Below are 17,915 nucleotides of genomic sequence, written 5' to 3' on the forward strand. Positions count from 1 at the left end.
TAATGTTTTCCAATCTCATAGACACATCCACTGAGTTGTATCATGGTCCTTCTTGGTTTGTTTGTTTGTTTGTTATTTTGAAAACAATGAAGGCATGGAAGGCTGTCAAGTATTACAGATCTGAGTCCTCTGGTCCAACTCATCTTTTTTTTTTTTTCTTGGTACTTTCCTAATATATGTGTTTTTTTATACCCTCTACCATCCCTGGTCTCCCTCTCAATCGATCATATTTTCACTTCTATTGTAACACCCAGGTCTGAATCATTTTGGGACATGGTCTGACCAATAACCTGGGTATTTTCACTGTCCATGTTCATCTGCCATCCTGCTACCCATTGTACTTTCAAAGTTCCCAGAAACTAGGCTCAAGTTCATTTCAGTCAAATAAACCTTCTTTCTTTGATCATGCTTCTACCCTAAATCCCTTCCTGACTGATATACTACTCGAAGTCAGAAGGGAACTCAGGCTCACTCTTTTACTATCACCTGTAAAAATATGTTCAAGAGGTTTCCACAAGTAGCCAGCTTTACCTTGCGTTCTCTCCCAGGTATCTATCCTGCTGGACCTCTCTACCTAAAGTAACACAACTCCCCCAATCCCCAAAGCACATCTATCTAGTAGCACCATCCCTGAGATGAGAGAGAGAGAAATGAAAGCACTGATCATCTCTTCATGGCTTTTGACAAGATGCCCATCTCTTTGTCCCATCCTACCATGTCTTATGTTATCCTATCCAGAAAATGAACAGGAAGAAGAAAGTGTGAGACTGCTTCTGTCTCATGAATTATTTCTGCCCCCATGATCTGTGTGATGCCTTCTGTTCCTGAGGGTAGGATATGGAAGAGGAGGGGAAGCAGACATCATACACAATAGAGTAGAGGTCATCCTTGGCAGTGTCATCAGGCATGTGATGCCTGCTAACAGTCCCAGATCACTTTGGTTTTTTTGTTCCCCTTTTGAAGGTGTAAATTCTCACTGAGTCTGGGTCATGAAAATTCTCCTTCTTATGTTCATGCAAGTTGCCTCTTGAGGTACAAATTCAAGATAAAGAATTTATCTTTTTATCTAATATATTGTGTCAATAATTGAAATATTTAAAATCTTGGGTTTAATTCTAACAATAATATGTATGTTCGTTGTAAATAAAGTTCTGTTTTCTTTTTGACATGAGTTGATGAAAGCATTTACTTAAAAATCTCCAACCTATTTCATTCTATTTGTTTACACTTGGTTAGAAATACCTAAGTGTTACCTATGAGTAGGATTGCATGAATGGTGTGACTCTACATCATGTACAACCAGAGAAATGAAAAGCTGTGCTCCATTTGTGTAAAAAACTAAAATAAAGTTAATTAGAAAAAAACTTTACAAATCTATTGTTATTGCTTTGTGATCATATTATATATAACTACATTGATTTTGAAGCTTGCTTTCTTTTTGCATAGAATGATATATATTTTTAAGTTTTTAATGAGCCCTTGTCAAAGAATGATTTTTTTTGGCTGAGTTTGATGCATATCTAGTTACTCACTTTATCTATCTATCTATCTATCTATCTATCTATCTATCTATCTATCTATCTATCTATCTATTGATTTTCATACCTGGCATTGAACCCAGGGGTGCTTAACCACTGAGCTATGTCCTCAGCTCTATTTTATATTTTATGTAGACACAGGATTTTGCTAAGTTGCTCACGGCCCTGCTAAATTGTGGAGGCTGACTTTGAACTCGAAATCCTCCTGCTTCATTCTCCCAAGCTGCTAGGATGACAGGCATGCAGCATGGCACCTGGCTTACATTACTTGTTAATGAGCATATTAGATCCATATTTTGATTTCAAGCTCATTGTTTTTTACTCATTAGAAATGTCAAATGAAGAATTCTGTTATCCCAGTAACACTATTATTTTGTTAATTTCTCTTTGAATTTCTAATAGTCTTTGATTTATATATTTTGATCTTGACACATCAACTTATAGTTTTGTGACTAGTGAATATTTCTTATAGATTGTTCCCTCATTGATATAAAATGTGCTTCTTTGTCTTTTTTACTGTTTTATTTACTTTTTGCCTTCAATTCTGTAATTTCTCTTGCACCAATATTGAAAATGTTATTTATTATTTTCTCTTAACTAATGAGCATTTTATTATCTTTTATCTTCAATAGATTCTAGTTTTGATGACTATCTCCTGTAAGATAGAGTGCAGTTCTTTATTTTTTCTCACTTTGTTATCATCATTCCTAATAGTAAAGTTTAAACAATTAAAAATTTTTTTTTTGGTTGAAACAAAATTGCATTCTTTTATCTTTGCCACTTTTCTAGGTTATCTGTATAAGTCTAATTGTTTCTTTTTTCATACCCCAAATTGATACTTTTGGTTAAATGAAAGATGTCAATATGACAAAAATCAAAGCACTTTAAGAAAAAATGTAGAAATTGATCAAATGTTGGAAAAATTTTTACAATATATGTACTGATAAAAGATTTATACACTTAATCTCTTAGAAGATCTTCCAAATAATTTGAAATTATGGGTAAAGGCTAATTGAATTATAGGAAAAGTTTATGAACAGACCATCCTTTAAAATGAAAAAAAAACCAAACAGACATTGAAAACTGTATAAAGATACTCAAATTCACAAGTCAGAAGGAATGTATAAATAAAAGTAGTATTTATCAGCAATTTAAACCTATTAAATTGGCAGTCCTTCTAGTGATAATACCTGGAATTTATGGATTTCAGTAAAATAGCAAAATTGGTATGTTGAGGGATAATGTTGAAATCAATATCAAAAGCTATGAACCTGTACATTCTGTTTTCACCAACAAATTTATAAATTTATAATAGGAAGCCAAATTATTTTAGAAAATAGTAAAAAATAAATGAAATTCTATGCATAAAGGTGTTAGTCACTGATAATTTAAAATTATACTAGAGACAATTGAAATTAGTTAAATAAAATATAAAAAATTCACAAGATACAATATAAGGCAGCCATTATAAATAATTTTATAGTCATAAAATATTTAATAGTCTTAAATATTTACGTGAATGACATGTTTTTAAAAAGTTTGCATATAATACACAAACAGCTTGTGGTTGTGCATACACACTTTCTGATTTGAATAAAAAGAGGTTAGAAGGAAACAAACCTGATGCTAAGATTGGGTTTGGAGAGATTTTAATTTCTTCCTTATGCTTTTTAAAATTGTTTCAAATTATTACTCTTATGACAGCAAATAATACATGTTAATTCTTTAGATGAACATGTATTATTTGCTGTCATAAGAGTAATAATATATTTCTAGATCTTGAGCAGGGTTAGAAACACACTACTTGATTGATATATAGTAATCTTCAACAGGTGATTAGACAATTATGAGTCTCCTGTACTGTAAAAGTCTTATCATCTTTATGCCCAAAGGATAATGACTTGAGACTGTGAAATCATACAGAGTACCCTACTTTATTTTGGTTATCAAAGAATAACTGAGACCATTTTAGTATGCATTCCTCTTAGTGAGCTTGGAATGATAGTGTCCATAAATTACTTAAATAATAATAATATCGTTTGAATATATAGGAATCTCCAACATAATAATAAGAGCCATAATTCATCAAACCACTACTATGTACCTAATGCACATTATATCACATAATTTACTGATGTCCAGCTTGATTATGGGGCAATCTAACATTACATAGTAAGTGTTCAAGACAAGGCTTAGAACCTTCTCCTTCCCTTCCATGATACCCATTTAATCAACAACAAGTTTGGTTTAAATTTTTGTCTTATGACTCCTAAATGGTATCAAAATATGAAATGAATTTCTTATCAGATGTCATCTTTACTGCAATTATTGCTACAGAATCCATCCAGGTCTTTATTTATGTGGCTGGCAGAGGTTTGGAAATGGCTTTGTGGAACCCTAAGAAGGGTTTCCAGGGCAAGGAAAGGGATGTTCTTGGTGAAATATCAGGTGGGGTCTTAGGCAAGTCTTTGGAAATTATCCTTCAAATGAGTTAGTTTTGTTTTTTCTCTATCCCAAGATGTTTTTCTCTAAGCCACATTAAAAGATTCAATAGTTTTAATCCTTGTGCTAAGTATTTCTCGTAATAAACTGTCTTCAGTCCTCCTGCTGCTGCCTGGACAAAAACTTTGAGGACTGGGGAATTTGTGCTTAATAAAAGAGTGTTATTGCTAGTCCAAAATGCAATTCTCTCTCCACCATTTTTTCCATGTCTGGCTATGACCTAACATCTAACTTCCTGGGTCTTATTTTTTCTTTAATATAATAGAAACAATACCTCAAAGTTTTCAGTGAGTGATAAGTGATATGACATCTGTCAGGTGTGTGGTAATAGCATTCATATGTACCCCTTCCTGCCTGCAGTTTGCTGTGTTCTTAACCAGACCAGGCTTGACTTTGGTTCCTTGGCTGTGCCCTCATGCACTGTTTTTGGTTTCATATTCACTTTTACTGAGATGCTGCCTTGTCTAAATTCCCAAGTTTAAAATAGCCAGTAGACATACTGAAAAGATTGGGTATTTAGTCACATACACTCATATACAACAATACTGAAATGTAGAATCTGAGAGGGTCCAACAGTCAATCATTTCTTAATAAGTTAACAGAATGTATTATTAGTTGTTTGTCTCCCAAAGGAGCATGGGTCAGAGAACTGTAGAGTGGAAATGTAGGACTTGAATATTTTCATTAGGATGAGAGGGAGATCCAGTCACACATCATACATTTCTTCTACAATTACCCACTTTGAGGTAAGAACAATAAGAATGAGAGAAACGAGACACCATCTGTGTCATAAATTTACAATGTATTGGAGATTGTGGTGAGGAGGGCACGCAGATAATTATGATCCAAGGCAATTTGTGGTGCTGTGGGCACAGGCGAGGCTGGGAGGACTTGGGCAGCTGGAGGTGCCAGGCATCTGCAAGGCATCAAGGCGCCTCAGGGAAAGGTAGGATGGAGGCAATAAAGACTATGTCTGCCAGCTCCACAGTTTTGCTTCTGACTGATTTATTACTCACATAGGCAAATCTGAGCCTCAGTATCTAGATGGAAACTCACTCAGCTCCTTTGCAACATGCTGCTACTGTGACCACAGCCATTGGAGTCTCCAGGGAGGTCTCAGTATGTTCTTAACACACAAATATAGAACTACAGCATTGATGCTGTGTGGTGAGACACACTTACTTTAGGCCCTGGTGATCATGCAGAGATTTTAGGGCACGTTGTTTTATTTCTATGATACTTGGTTTCCTCTTATTTTGCCTGAAGATAATAATAAGTATTTTAAAGTTTGTTGTGAAGGGTGAATGGGTCCCGTTTTGAGAATGCTCCTAGTTCCTATTAATTTCTTGTTAATTATTCTTGGTAATTTCTTGCTGCCTTGTTTTGTACTTTGCTCCCTTTCCTTAACTTGGATGGAAGTTTTGCCTGTCCTGCACTGTGTTCTATCCACTCAATTACTATAAAAAGTATTTGAATAATGAAAACTTTAACTTTTTCATCTTCAAATAGAATAAACAAAGATTTTTTCTTAGGTGAGAAAAATTAGAGAACTCGATTTTTAAGTAGAAAAAAAGTTATTTCATAGTCTTTGTCAGATTGAATAGTTAGGATGACAACAAGAATAATCAGTTTATTTTCTAAAAAATATTTTTTCACGATATAGTATATCTATTTGAGAAAAATCTGATAACTTATATGATATTGTGTCTATAGATTAGAGTATTCCATTACTTTTCAAAATTCTTTTTCTTCTCAAATTGTGACTAGAAGGAGATTAGGTATGTCATCTAATTCTTGTCTGAATAATTATTTGTTGCTTTGTTATTTTAGTTCTTGGGATTTAGGGATTCCTGAATGTGTTAAGGGCCAAGTGATATATTTCTAGATTTAAAGATTTATCTAATGTGGGGGTGAGTGAGGTAGTCACAACATTGTTTTGGGGTTCTCTCTTTCCTTGGAAAATGATTACTTTCTCTCTGAATTTAGGAGATTAACACAAACCTGAAAAAAAAACTATTGACTACCTGTGCTAATATGCAATAATCAAAAAAATATTTCACAAAATCAAATTGTGATATTAGGCTAAAACATTTTTTCATCTCATTTGTAAATGGAATGAGACTGTTTCACATGTTGGGACTGTAAGACATTGTAGATCTTTCTATTTCCTAAACAATTTCTTTTTTATATAGATTTGAATTGTAGGAGAAAAGTGCGTATTTGCAAAGACAGATTAGTCTGTGTTTTCAAGAATTGCAATGTTGTAAAATGCTGGTTGTGGTGTTAATGATGATTTGGAATGTGACATGTTGCTTGTCCTAATGATGAATTTCTCTAAAATTTTTGTTGGGTTTGGCAAAAGTAGCTTCAAATTTAAAATACTAGCCTGGGTTTGTAGTTGGTAATTTTAGTATTTTAGTCTTTAAAGACAAAATACATCATGGAACAAACAAAAGGAATAATGGCTTTGTGGGGCATCAGTAGTTATGGTGGTGCTTCATGAGTAACTGGTAAATAGCCTGTGCTGGTTACCAGTCAATGGAATTTGGAGTGATGTGTCAGGACATCAGGCACCAGAGGAGTAAAACATCTATCCCTTTTTATAGATCAGAATCACTTAGCATTTTCTGTTTCTACTTATTATAGTTTGGAGTTACCCCCTTTCAATAAATCAGCTAAGCTATAATCCAGCATCTCTTTAACAAAAGACTCACATTCCTCAGAGTTTCTTACAAATTTTTGTGTTGTTTTTACCCTTTCTCCCTCTTTTTTATGGCCTGAGAATTTGAGCTGCTGTGGAATATGTTAGAAATACAATAGTGACAACGTGAATTTCATAATTCTGTGGAATCTGGTTCTAAATGAGTTTGGGACATACAAACTATTTTCTGGTTATATTTCCATTTATATTCCCTTGATTTTACTGTAATACAGCCACTGATTCAGAGGTTGGCTGGAAATGGAGATTTGATATTCCACAGGCAGCTCTCTGCTCCTCGTAGCACTTTAGGGTATTTGGAAGATGTGGATGGGATCCAGCACTTCAACAAGGCTCACAAATATTTTCACCAGAAGTCTTTAAAAAAAATGAGGTTGGACTACTGAAAATATAATAAATGCTACATGCCATATTTAAGGCAGCCCTGATCTCTGCCGGAAAGCCATCTCCATTTCAGCAGCATTTTCACCACTACACGGCCTGTCAATTCTTCCAGAAGGCTTAGAAGGGAGTGAGAAGGCTCTAGGAGTTTCTAGTAGGAATAAAAATATCAAAATGGAAAAAATGGAAAGAAGGAGATTAACATAAGGAGAGAGGGAGGGAATGGTTGGAAAAGGGATTAAAAAGTAGTGTGTGCTTACTGAGAAGAGGGGTTGACAGGACCTTGCAAGACAATTGTGTTAAGAGCTGCTCAATGACTTGGCCACCTACCCCTGTAGGAGTTGCTCATTGTTAAGGCATTTCACACCATTACAAAGGTCCTGTATGTGGTGTTATCAGTTTTGGGCAGTTACAAGTTGCTGAGAAAAAGGAGGATTTCTGACCACGAGCACAGAGTATACTTCCTCTCTTTTATGGCTCATTGTAAAAACATTTGAACTGACCTATAAGTTGATAAATGCCAACTGGAGTCAACTCACTTGTCAAAAAAATTATTTATGAATGCAATTTGGCTACAAGGATTCTTTAGTATTTTTGCTACTTGGAATCAAATATTGAAATTAATAAGACCAGAAATTGTATTTTCTCCCCTGTGTGGAAAAGAGATTCAGAAACTTCACTGGATCACAGTAGATGCTTGTCTTCAGGACACACCCAAGTAGCTGTGGCTTAGCTTTTTCCTAATCATACGCTGCCTTCGCTGCCTAACTCATTCTTTCAGGAAACACACTTCTTGACAAAATTTCCCTTTTCTTCAAAAAGCCTTTTCTGGTCTGTCTGGGTTATGTATTGACCTATTTATTTTGTGTGTGGGTGGTTTTTGTGACTCCACCTGGCTCAAAAATTTAATAACTTAAGTCTAAATTTTCAACTATGATTATAATGGAAATCCTTACTAAACTACAAGTGCACCTGTTTCATTTCTCCTAAGTTTGCATATCTATGGTTGTTTAGCTCAGTAAAATGGGTTGTGTTAATGAAGCACAGGTTATGGTTTTGATGTGTAAGTGCCAGATAGCACACATGTCCCACAGAACAGACTAAGCTTTGAATCCAGAGAGGGATCCTGCCATGAATGGCCATGGTCCTGGAGGGCCAGGCAAGAGAATGAAGGTAAAGCTGAATAAATCTGTCTTGATAAAAACAACTCAGTTGCAAACCTTCTTTATGAAGTGTCTTCTCTCAGTAGCAACTTCTATGCATATGAAAATGAGTGCATAAATATGTGGTGGATGCATCTGCAAGTTTTTAAAGTGAGAACTTGACAGGTTTGGGCTAGTCCCAGAAAGCAGAATAAGCAAAATTACTACAGTGCCAGTACAAGGGGTGGAGTTTCCATAAGAGTTAGGCCACTGCTGCCCAATTTCCTGCCTCTTTAGCCATGGAAAAAAACAGAGTCTGCAATTTTCTTTATAAAACATTGTATAAACAACTCTATGGGGTGGTAAGACACCAAAACCTTTGCTGAAGGGTCTTTTCTGGTCTTGGAGAAACCAATTGTTCTTCTCAAATCATGGATTGAGCACATTCCTTATGGCTGGTTGCTCTGTGTAAAGAAAGGAGACAAACGGAGACCTTTAGAAATCAGAAGAAAGTACTCCAAAACATGTTCAAAATACACAAATAAGTCAACACTGGAAACATGAGGAAATACAGTAGTCCCCCATGATGTAGTTTTCACTTTCCCTGGTTTTAGTTACCCACAGTCAACCACAGTCAGAAAATATTAAATGGAAAATTCCAGAAATGAACACTCACAAGTTTTGAATTGTGTGCTATTCTAAATAGTGTGATGAAATCTGATAGGATCCATACCCACTTCATGGGAGATATGAATCATCCCTTTGGCCAGTGTATCCATGTTATATATACTAATTGTCTGTTAGTTACTTAGTAATCATTTGGGTTATCGAATGATGGTTACAATATTGCAGTGTCTGTAGTCAAGCAACCCTTACTTCATATCCTAATGCCGCTCCACAATGTTTACACCATTCACTTCACTTCATCTCATTATGTAGGCATTGACATTATCACAAGAAGGATGAGTATAGTACACCAAGTTATTTTGAGAGATACCACATTTATATAATCTTTATTACTGTTTATTGTTATGGTTGTTCTATTTTGTTAGTTATTGTTAATCTCTAACTGTGCCTAAGTTATAAATTAAATTTTATCATTGATGTGTATATGTGGAAAAAAAGGGAACATATATAGGGTCCTGTACTATCCACATTTCAGGCATGAGTTGGGGGTCTTGGAATATACCCTCCTTACATATGGGAGGACTACTTTATACTTAACTAAATATAATTGGATTCAAGTGGGCAAATAGTTTCATCAAGGGACAGCATCATTCATGAAGTGATTCTCAAGCAGAGTAATATTCCCACATTGGGAACGGTATTCTAATAGGGTATTAGACATGAATGATGTTGACTGGATGCATTGCATGAGTGAACACAAAGTGTGAGCTATGGAGCATGATCACAAATGTATGTCACCCAGGCTATTGTCTTTAAAAAGTAAACAAAAATCTTTGGTCAAACTTGAAACCATTTGTTGCTAATTTCTTAACCCACTCCAGTTGTGAGAACTGTGTGCAAATATCCAGGTTCTCCTCTTTCTGGACACATGGTAACATGGTACTTCTCTGCCTTGTGTGACCATGTAACTTGCCTGAGACACAGCAGTTTTTGTTGTTGTTGTTGTTGTTGTTGTTGTTTTACTTTCTCTCTTTTTAGTGTTGCAGTGATGGTATATTGGATGTGTTGAGATGGAGCCTTCATTGGCCTGGGCTTCTGCATGAATATAATAAGCACAGCTTCCCTAATGGCCTGCAGTGAACATGTAGCGCAATGAAAAATAAATATTTTTTTGTGTTAAGTCACTAGAATTTGAGACTTGCTTGTTCCCATGGCATAAGCTAGTTATTCATGAACGATAAAAATATTATACTCACATTTTCTTTATGCCTGGCCAGTCATTCACTCCTCAATTCCCTACACTCTGATTTCTACCTTAATACTAATGGAATTATTATACAAAATGATGGTTTTAGGCCTTATTTTACTGGACATTTTTCCTGCAGTTGATGTAACACAGTGTGGATGGGTGTGTTCTTTGTTTCACAAATTTGAAGAATGAAGTTTATGGACACAGAGAGAGCAAAGTAACAGAATTTATTAGAGTAATAATAAAAAAAAAATTCAGAGCTCTCAAAGGGGGTAGGATCCCAAGGTTTCCAATAAAAAGTTTACTGTATAGGGGTTTTTGAAGGCATATATGATGACCCTGTGCAGACATTGGTGGGGCAAGGGATGCTAAAATCAAACTATCAAGTTCTTTAGCTGGGTGTGGTAGCCCATACCTTCAATCCCAGTGCTTCGGGAGGCTGAGGCAAGAAGATCATGTGTTCAAAGCCAGCCTCAGCAAAAGCAAGGCACTAAGCTACTCAGTGAGAGCCTATCTCTAAATAAAATACAAAATAGGGCTGGGGATGTGGCTCAGTGGTTGAGTACCCCTGAGTTCGATCCCTGGTATCTCTCCCCTCAAAATTCTTCAAGCTCTGAATTTAATAAGCCAATCAGAATTGTATAATTCTGTCCCTTATTTACATAATTCAGAGGATGGGTCCAATTTTGTGGTTTGACACATCTGTTGGGGAGAGGAAGTGCTCCAGGTAAGGGTAGATTTGGTGGTCAGCTGTTGCTAGGGGTAAGGATAGTTAAGGAAGAACAATTGTGGTTGAAGTTGTTAGGAGCAATAACAGGTGTTAAGGAGCCCTTGTGGTTAAAGCTATCAGAGTCAGCAAGTAAGAGAATGTTCTCCAAACCCAATGTCTTCTTCGAAGATGGCATGATGTTCTCCTCTCTTCCTTCCCCTTTCCAAGGCCTTAATCTTGTCTGCCTATGGGAGGTCTACTTTCTGCCTCATTCCCTCATTGACACTGTTGACCATTTCTTTCTTAAAACTGCTTTCCTTGATATCCACTTTTGATTCTATGCCAGATCATTGACCATGTGTATTAGGTGTAAAGACCAAATAAGTTCATTCATTTTGCTGTTCTAATGAATATATTTGTAACCAAGATGCTGATGACTTCCAATAGTTTTTCTCGCCCCAGTACCTACTCTGCAATGTGGACTTGTACAGAGAAGGGTCCTTCAAAAGAATCATCCCACCTCCAAGTGAGCTTCTTTCTGTCCCCAGAACTGTTGATTCTTTAAAGTCACAAAATCATTAGCTGGGAGTCATATTGGATTTCTCCTCCCTCATTCATGGTGCCCCAATTCAATCTGTAACCAGATACTAAAATTTTGTTTCTAATTTCACCTCCCTATATCTTTCCTTCCACATTGACTTCTCTCCCATGAAAACCAACCATTTAAGTCCTCATGTTTGCCTTCCAGGTTCCTCTAAGAATCTTTGGATTGGTCTTCCTATATCAATCCATTCTCTGTGTTTGAAAAAAAAAATCTTTCTAAAAGAGAAAATGTATCATGTTCCTATCATTTTTACTCAAAATCTTAAATGTAACCTCATTACATTAAAATTCTAATCTAAACCCTTTGCAGGGGTCTTAATGGGCTGTTTATACTAACAGTCTGGTCTTGTCACCTACCACATGTCTGATTCCAGTTCGCCTGTGCTTTTTTCTGCAATTCTCTTTGTTTTTGTGCATTTTGTCCCTTGGACTTTATTCATCTGGCTGATGTCTACTTTTTATTTAAAAATCATTATATCTTTCAGAAAACTACCAAACTCTTCAACTTTGTGTTTTAGAGGTCTTTTCTCTGAGCTCCACAGTACTAATGACACTGCTTGGTGGAAGGTATGGGTCAGTTTCTCCTCCAACACTGTTTTGCTCAGTTCTGTAAGCCCATCTTTCATCTCTTTATTCTCTATATCTAGCAAATGCCTGACACACATTGGTTAAGAAATAAAATGCTGATGAGTGAATGTAAAGCTGATAAGCCTGAAAAGTCGATTATGAACTTTTTTTTTTGATACCGAGGTTGATCTCAGGGGCACTCGACCACTGAGCCACATCCCCAGTATGTTATTTAGAGACAGGTTCTCACTGAGTTGCTTAGCGCCTTGCTTTTGCTGAGGCTGACTTTGAACTCATGATCCTCCTGCCTTAGCTTCCCACGCTGCTGGGATTACAGGTGTGTGCCACCATACCTGACTATGAACTTTGTTTTTAACTTAAGAACTTTTGGGAACCATTATAGATCTTTAATTAGGTCATGGTATACAATGACAGCTGCAGAGAGTAATTAGAATGGGAGGGAGTGGGCATTTTTTATTTCTCAGAGATGAGGTGAAATCTGTTGCTAAAGGTAAGAATGAGGAGAGAATGAGAAATTGTGAGACTGTGGCTATTGATTCTCCAGAATTCTGTTTCTTAGAATTCTCTCTATAACTTACTTTTGCTATATTTAAAGGAGAAGGCAAAGTTGTTAGAGAATTTGTTAATTCAGTGAAAAAGAAGCCAAGATATTTAAGAGGTAAACATCTAAATTTTATGTTTGAATCTTAATAAAAATCTTTCACAACTTTTCCTTTAATGATCACCTTAATTTTAACATTTCTGTAATGATCTAAGAGTCTTTTGCTTTTGTTCTCACTCTGTTTCGTGGAAAGTCTAACTAGTTCTATTATTCTATGAATTAACCTCCTCTTTATTCTTGCAGTTTTGCTTTTTCTCTTTTTCCTACCTCCTTGGACTGTCCAGACACCACAGGAAAGAAGAAAAGGAGATTGAGAGCCGTTGGCTCTGACCAGAGCTGTACAAGTACATAAGGAATAAGCCTCCTAACCATTTCTTGGGCTCTTGAATACTGTGTCCTCCCAATTTTTTCTGGGCTGGCAGCTTGCTTATCTCTAACAAAAGTTAGGCATGACTTGAAATGTCACACTGCAGAGAAATCACTTTCCTTGTCACCAGGAAAGAAAAGAGGGATGGCTTCTTATATCTGGAATCTGGCACTCTCCTCCTTTTGGAACTCGCTTCTCAGGCTCTGTCTTGGCCTTGGCTTGAAGAAGGCAGGGTTGCTGTGTAGCACAAGGAGGTGCAAAAACAAACATGGGCACAACACCAGATACTTGACTGCGAGAAATGTTCTGAAAGTTATAAAAGTGAAATACTACTTCCAGCTGTCACTTTTTGCGAGGATTAAGCTGAACTCAAGGGGCTGCAGAAACTAAAAGATAAAGGGTATTGTCCATTACAGTACCTATGCAAATTGCACACATTTCCTGGGTTTTTTTTTTTTACTAATGAATTCTTCTTGAACCCTTTATCTACTCATCTACTTTCTTATTCACTTACTTGATGTTGCTGCTGCTAAGGTGTGTGGCAACATTTTGTATTATTTCCTTCTTATAGCTAGGAGCATCCTGCCCACTGGTCATCCTTCCTTGGTAGGACATGTTGTCCCTTGTGGTGGCTTCTTCTTAGCCTATGGTCTACATAAACCATTGTTGTTTAAATGAATATTGCATACAATGATCAGAGTATAACGCAGAAGTAAGCACACAGTAACTTCACGTTAAGACTTTCTGGTTGATAGTCTATCTTTAGACAGATGTTGTTTTCTACTCATTGATTTCTGTGATTCACAGCTCTTCATCACAGTGTTCTGTTCAATTTATACCTCTCAATGACTCAACATGCATAAACTGATGATACATCATTACCCATGCTCGCACATGACCACTCTTCAGACACCTGGATACAAACCCTCAGTCCCTGGGAGGCCTTTCCTTTGCTTGGTTTTGCTCCATTTCAAGGTCGATCGCAGCTCAAGATCACATAGCAGAGATCCAGAAGAGGTTGTAGCCACATTTTGCATACACCTACCTCCTATACCTAATTTTCAACTCTGCCAAAAACTCATATAGATGTATTATAGGTTTCAGATGAATGGGACAGGGAGGATTGATTTTCAAACACTGTTAAACTAGAAGAACCCAAGTCTTCCTCCCTATCCTCAAACCTGTTAAAATGAGATCCCATCTGAAACCCAGCATCTCTCAGATGGACTGCCTTTATTAGACTTTGATTACTTCGGACTGAAGGAACTCCTGAAGTATAGGCTTCATTGCTGTTACTCTCAGAGAACCACTTCCATATGCGGACTCAGGAGTCAGGCACTTGGAAGAAAATAGGCTAATCTGATTATACACCATGGAGCCCTCCTAAAACTGTGTCAACACTGGCAGAGGTATTTCTCAAAGCTCCTGCCAGAAAGAAGGCAATATTTTTGTGAAGTCTGTGAACCTTCATTCAAATTCAAAACCTTCATTCAGCCTTAGGAATTCATACTAAACAGACTGTCTCATCCTGTGCCAGCTGACACCCGGAGTAATATTCTGCAAAATTAAATATTTTTACTAATGGTGCTGTTCCTTAGCTATTTGAAAATATTTTCTAATAAAGGAAAATGTCAAAGCATATTAAGAGTAATATTTTATGCCATTCAGTCATTAAAATCTTAGGCTGTGTAATGAAAAACAACCTTCCTCACCGTAACTTCAAGAGTTTCCCTTGTCCTATGTTAGATAAAAATGTAGCGGGTATTAATCTTAAGGTTCATTTCAGTTTTTGCCTTGTCAGTATTATTCATCTTTAAAATTCTTTCAGAAAGACACTATCAAATAGCATTTGAAGTCCAACCCTTTAATAAAGAGAAGTGCCATTATGTTTGTTATCTCAGAAAAGTATTACAAATAACTTTATGTTCATTAGTCATAAATGCCCTCAATGAAAGTCTTATAATTGCATAAAAAATCAAAGATTTTTAAGAGCAATTATCATTTCCATTTTACAGTTGCATGATCTTAGGCACAAAGAAATCTAAGTAACCAAAAATTATGGGCAAAATAATGGATCAAGAAGAGCAGGTTTCTCTTCTATTTTTACAAAAAATCCCCCCATCCCATCTCCACCTTATTTTACTCTAGCTTCCACATATGAGAAAAAACATTAAGACCTTAACTTTCTGGGTCTAACTTATTTCACTTAACATGTTAGTCTCCAGTTACATCCATTGACTAGCAAATGCCATAATTTCATTTTTCTTCATAGTTGAGTAAAATTTCATTGTGTATTTTTTTAATATTTATTTTTTAGTTGTGTGTGGATACACAATATCTTTATTTCATTTTTATGTGGTGCTGAGGATTGAACCCAGTGCCTCACACTTGCTAGGTGAGCACTCTAACACTGAGTCACAACTTCAGCCCTTATTGGGTATTTTTACCACATTTTTTATCTATTCATCTGTTGAAGGGCATCTAGGCTGGTTCCATAGCTTAGCTATTGTGAATTGTGCTGCTAAACATTGATGTGGCTGCATCCCTAAAGTATGGTGGTTTTAGATCTTTTATGAATATTCCACAGTGAATTTCACCTTTATGTATGTCCATAATGCAATGTTTTTTAAAGTAAATATAAGTAAATCTATAAGTAAATATATAGAAGGAAGATCAGTAAATAACAGGGAGAGGAAGGAGGGAAGGGATAGGGGAAGCACTGAGAACCAACTTGGAGCAAATTTTATTGCATGCTTATACCATTATGTCAAAATAAATCCTAATGTTATGTAAAACTAAAATAAACTAGTAAAAGAAGAGTGGGTTTTTATTTTGAGAATGTATCATTTATGTATCTTGATATTTTTATTGGCTTTATAGATACATATCACTGACAGAGATACATTTTGTGAACTATTTCATTAGACAATTTGTCATAATGTGAACATGCAGAGTGTTGCACAGACCTTCATGGTATAGGTCCATCATTTGATGTCTCTTCTTGATGCAATCAGGAGTTACAGTAAACACCAGATTTAAGGCCACTGCCATTATAATTCGATCTACTTTTTACTGAAAACTTTTAAAAATAAGGTAGAAGGAATTCACCCTGAAATTATGATGAAAAGGTCAGTGTACCAAGTACCTAACATAGTTGTTATGCATTAATAATTGTTATAACATAGTTGTTATGCATTGCACATAGTTAATCATATGCACTAGACTTTCATGGAACTGGAAGCAGAGTAGGCTTGTTTTCACCAGCATCAGGGTAAACTTTTGAGTCACACCTTACACTGTGAGGGCTCTGATGTCACTCGTAGGAATTTTCCAGCACCATTATGGTCTTATGAGACCACCATCATATATGTGATCCATTATCAATTGAAAAATATTTTGTGGCATATGACTGTATTATAAATCACTTGAGAAAAAAATGTAGTTGTCACTATCAATTTGTGTATTCCTGCTTTTAGGACTTCCAGAATCACTTAGCGACTTTTGGCTTGCAAAATTTATCAAAATACTCTATGACAGGAACTCTGAATCTATGTTCTGTGAACCTCTGCCAGTCCCTGAGACACATTCAGGGTGTTTTCGAGGTCAAAACTATTTCATAACAATGCTATGAAACTATTTGCATTTTCCCCTGTGTTGTATTTGCACTTACAAGGAACAAGTGACATGAATAAAACTGCTGGTGGCTTAAATCAAGACAGTGGCTCCAGATTATACTAATAGCCTTTTTGTTTTTGTCATCAAATATTTACAGTAAAATTAATAAATAAATAACAAATTTTAAAGTGTACTCTCCCTTAATGTCCTTGGTTAAGTGGCACAAAAATTACTGAATTTATTATCTTGACTCTTGAGCACACATCTTTTTAGTGTGCTATGGGAAGTACACATCAATTACCAAAGCATAGTGGTTATCTCCAGGGAAGTACTTCTATGATTATTGGGGTTGTAAGCTGAATTAGCCGCTTTTTTCATGGAGCACCAATTTTAGTTGAAAGAATTCTGCCAGTCAAAACTTGCCATTCATACTTGGTTACATGTTTTCTCAAAAATGAATGGAAGTGATCCTTTTTGGGTCATAAGTGCAATGATTGAGTGTTCACGTAGTTGTGTGAGATGTGCCTGTCACTAAACCTTGTTGCAACATTGGCAGACTACTGTTTGATGTGAAAAAAATAATTGAACAAAAGTGAGCCTGTCTTGCTAGGGAAAAATAACTGAATATATATATATATATACATATATATATGTATATATATATATATATATATATATTGTTGTTGTTAACAATAAAGTACAATTTTTGAACCAAAATCCACAATTGTGAAAAAGTTGCATCTAGCACAAGCTTAAAAGCATACCTATACTTTAAGACTTTTCAGTGAGACTGTGATCTCATTGAAATAAATGATCAATATACAGCCTATGAGCAAAAGATTCATTCAAATTCTAAGATACATCCATGGATTTTAGTGTAACAGAATCCAAAAGTTTCATTGAAAGTTTTTTAGATTCCACGTTGCAACTAAGAAATTCAAGAAATTACTTATCATTGAGTTTTGGTAGAATGGAAGATGAGTATCTATAATTCTCTGAGAAGTTCGTTAGAAAACTTTCCTCTTTTCTTTCTATGTTTCTGTGTGAGACTGGATGTTCTTCATATACTTCAGTTAAAACAAACAACACATTGCGACAGATTGTGTGGGGATGTAGATATGAGAATCTAGCCTTGTTCATTCTCATATTAAAGTGATTTGTTAATGTGAAAGAATGCCACTTTCCTTACAAATATTTATTTTTTTGAAACATATTTTTATAAAAACATGTCTAATTTCCAGGGCAGTGAGTACCAAAAGCTGTAACACATGTAA

General features: G+C 35.7%; 1 non-coding gene across 1 annotated transcript; it reads left to right on the forward strand.

Moving 5' to 3' along the window:
- Positions 1-17,108: 17,108 nt before the first annotated feature.
- On the forward strand, positions 17,109-17,211 carry LOC120889393 (small nucleolar RNA U13). Its single transcript, XR_005733296.1, has one exon. It is a non-coding gene; the product is annotated as a small nucleolar RNA U13 (small nucleolar RNA).
- The last annotated feature ends 704 nt before the right edge of the window (positions 17,212-17,915 follow it).

The sequence above is a fragment of the Ictidomys tridecemlineatus genome, chromosome 8 (genome assembly GCF_052094955.1).
Source record: "Ictidomys tridecemlineatus isolate mIctTri1 chromosome 8, mIctTri1.hap1, whole genome shotgun sequence".
Taxonomy (NCBI): Eukaryota; Metazoa; Chordata; class Mammalia; order Rodentia; family Sciuridae; genus Ictidomys; species Ictidomys tridecemlineatus.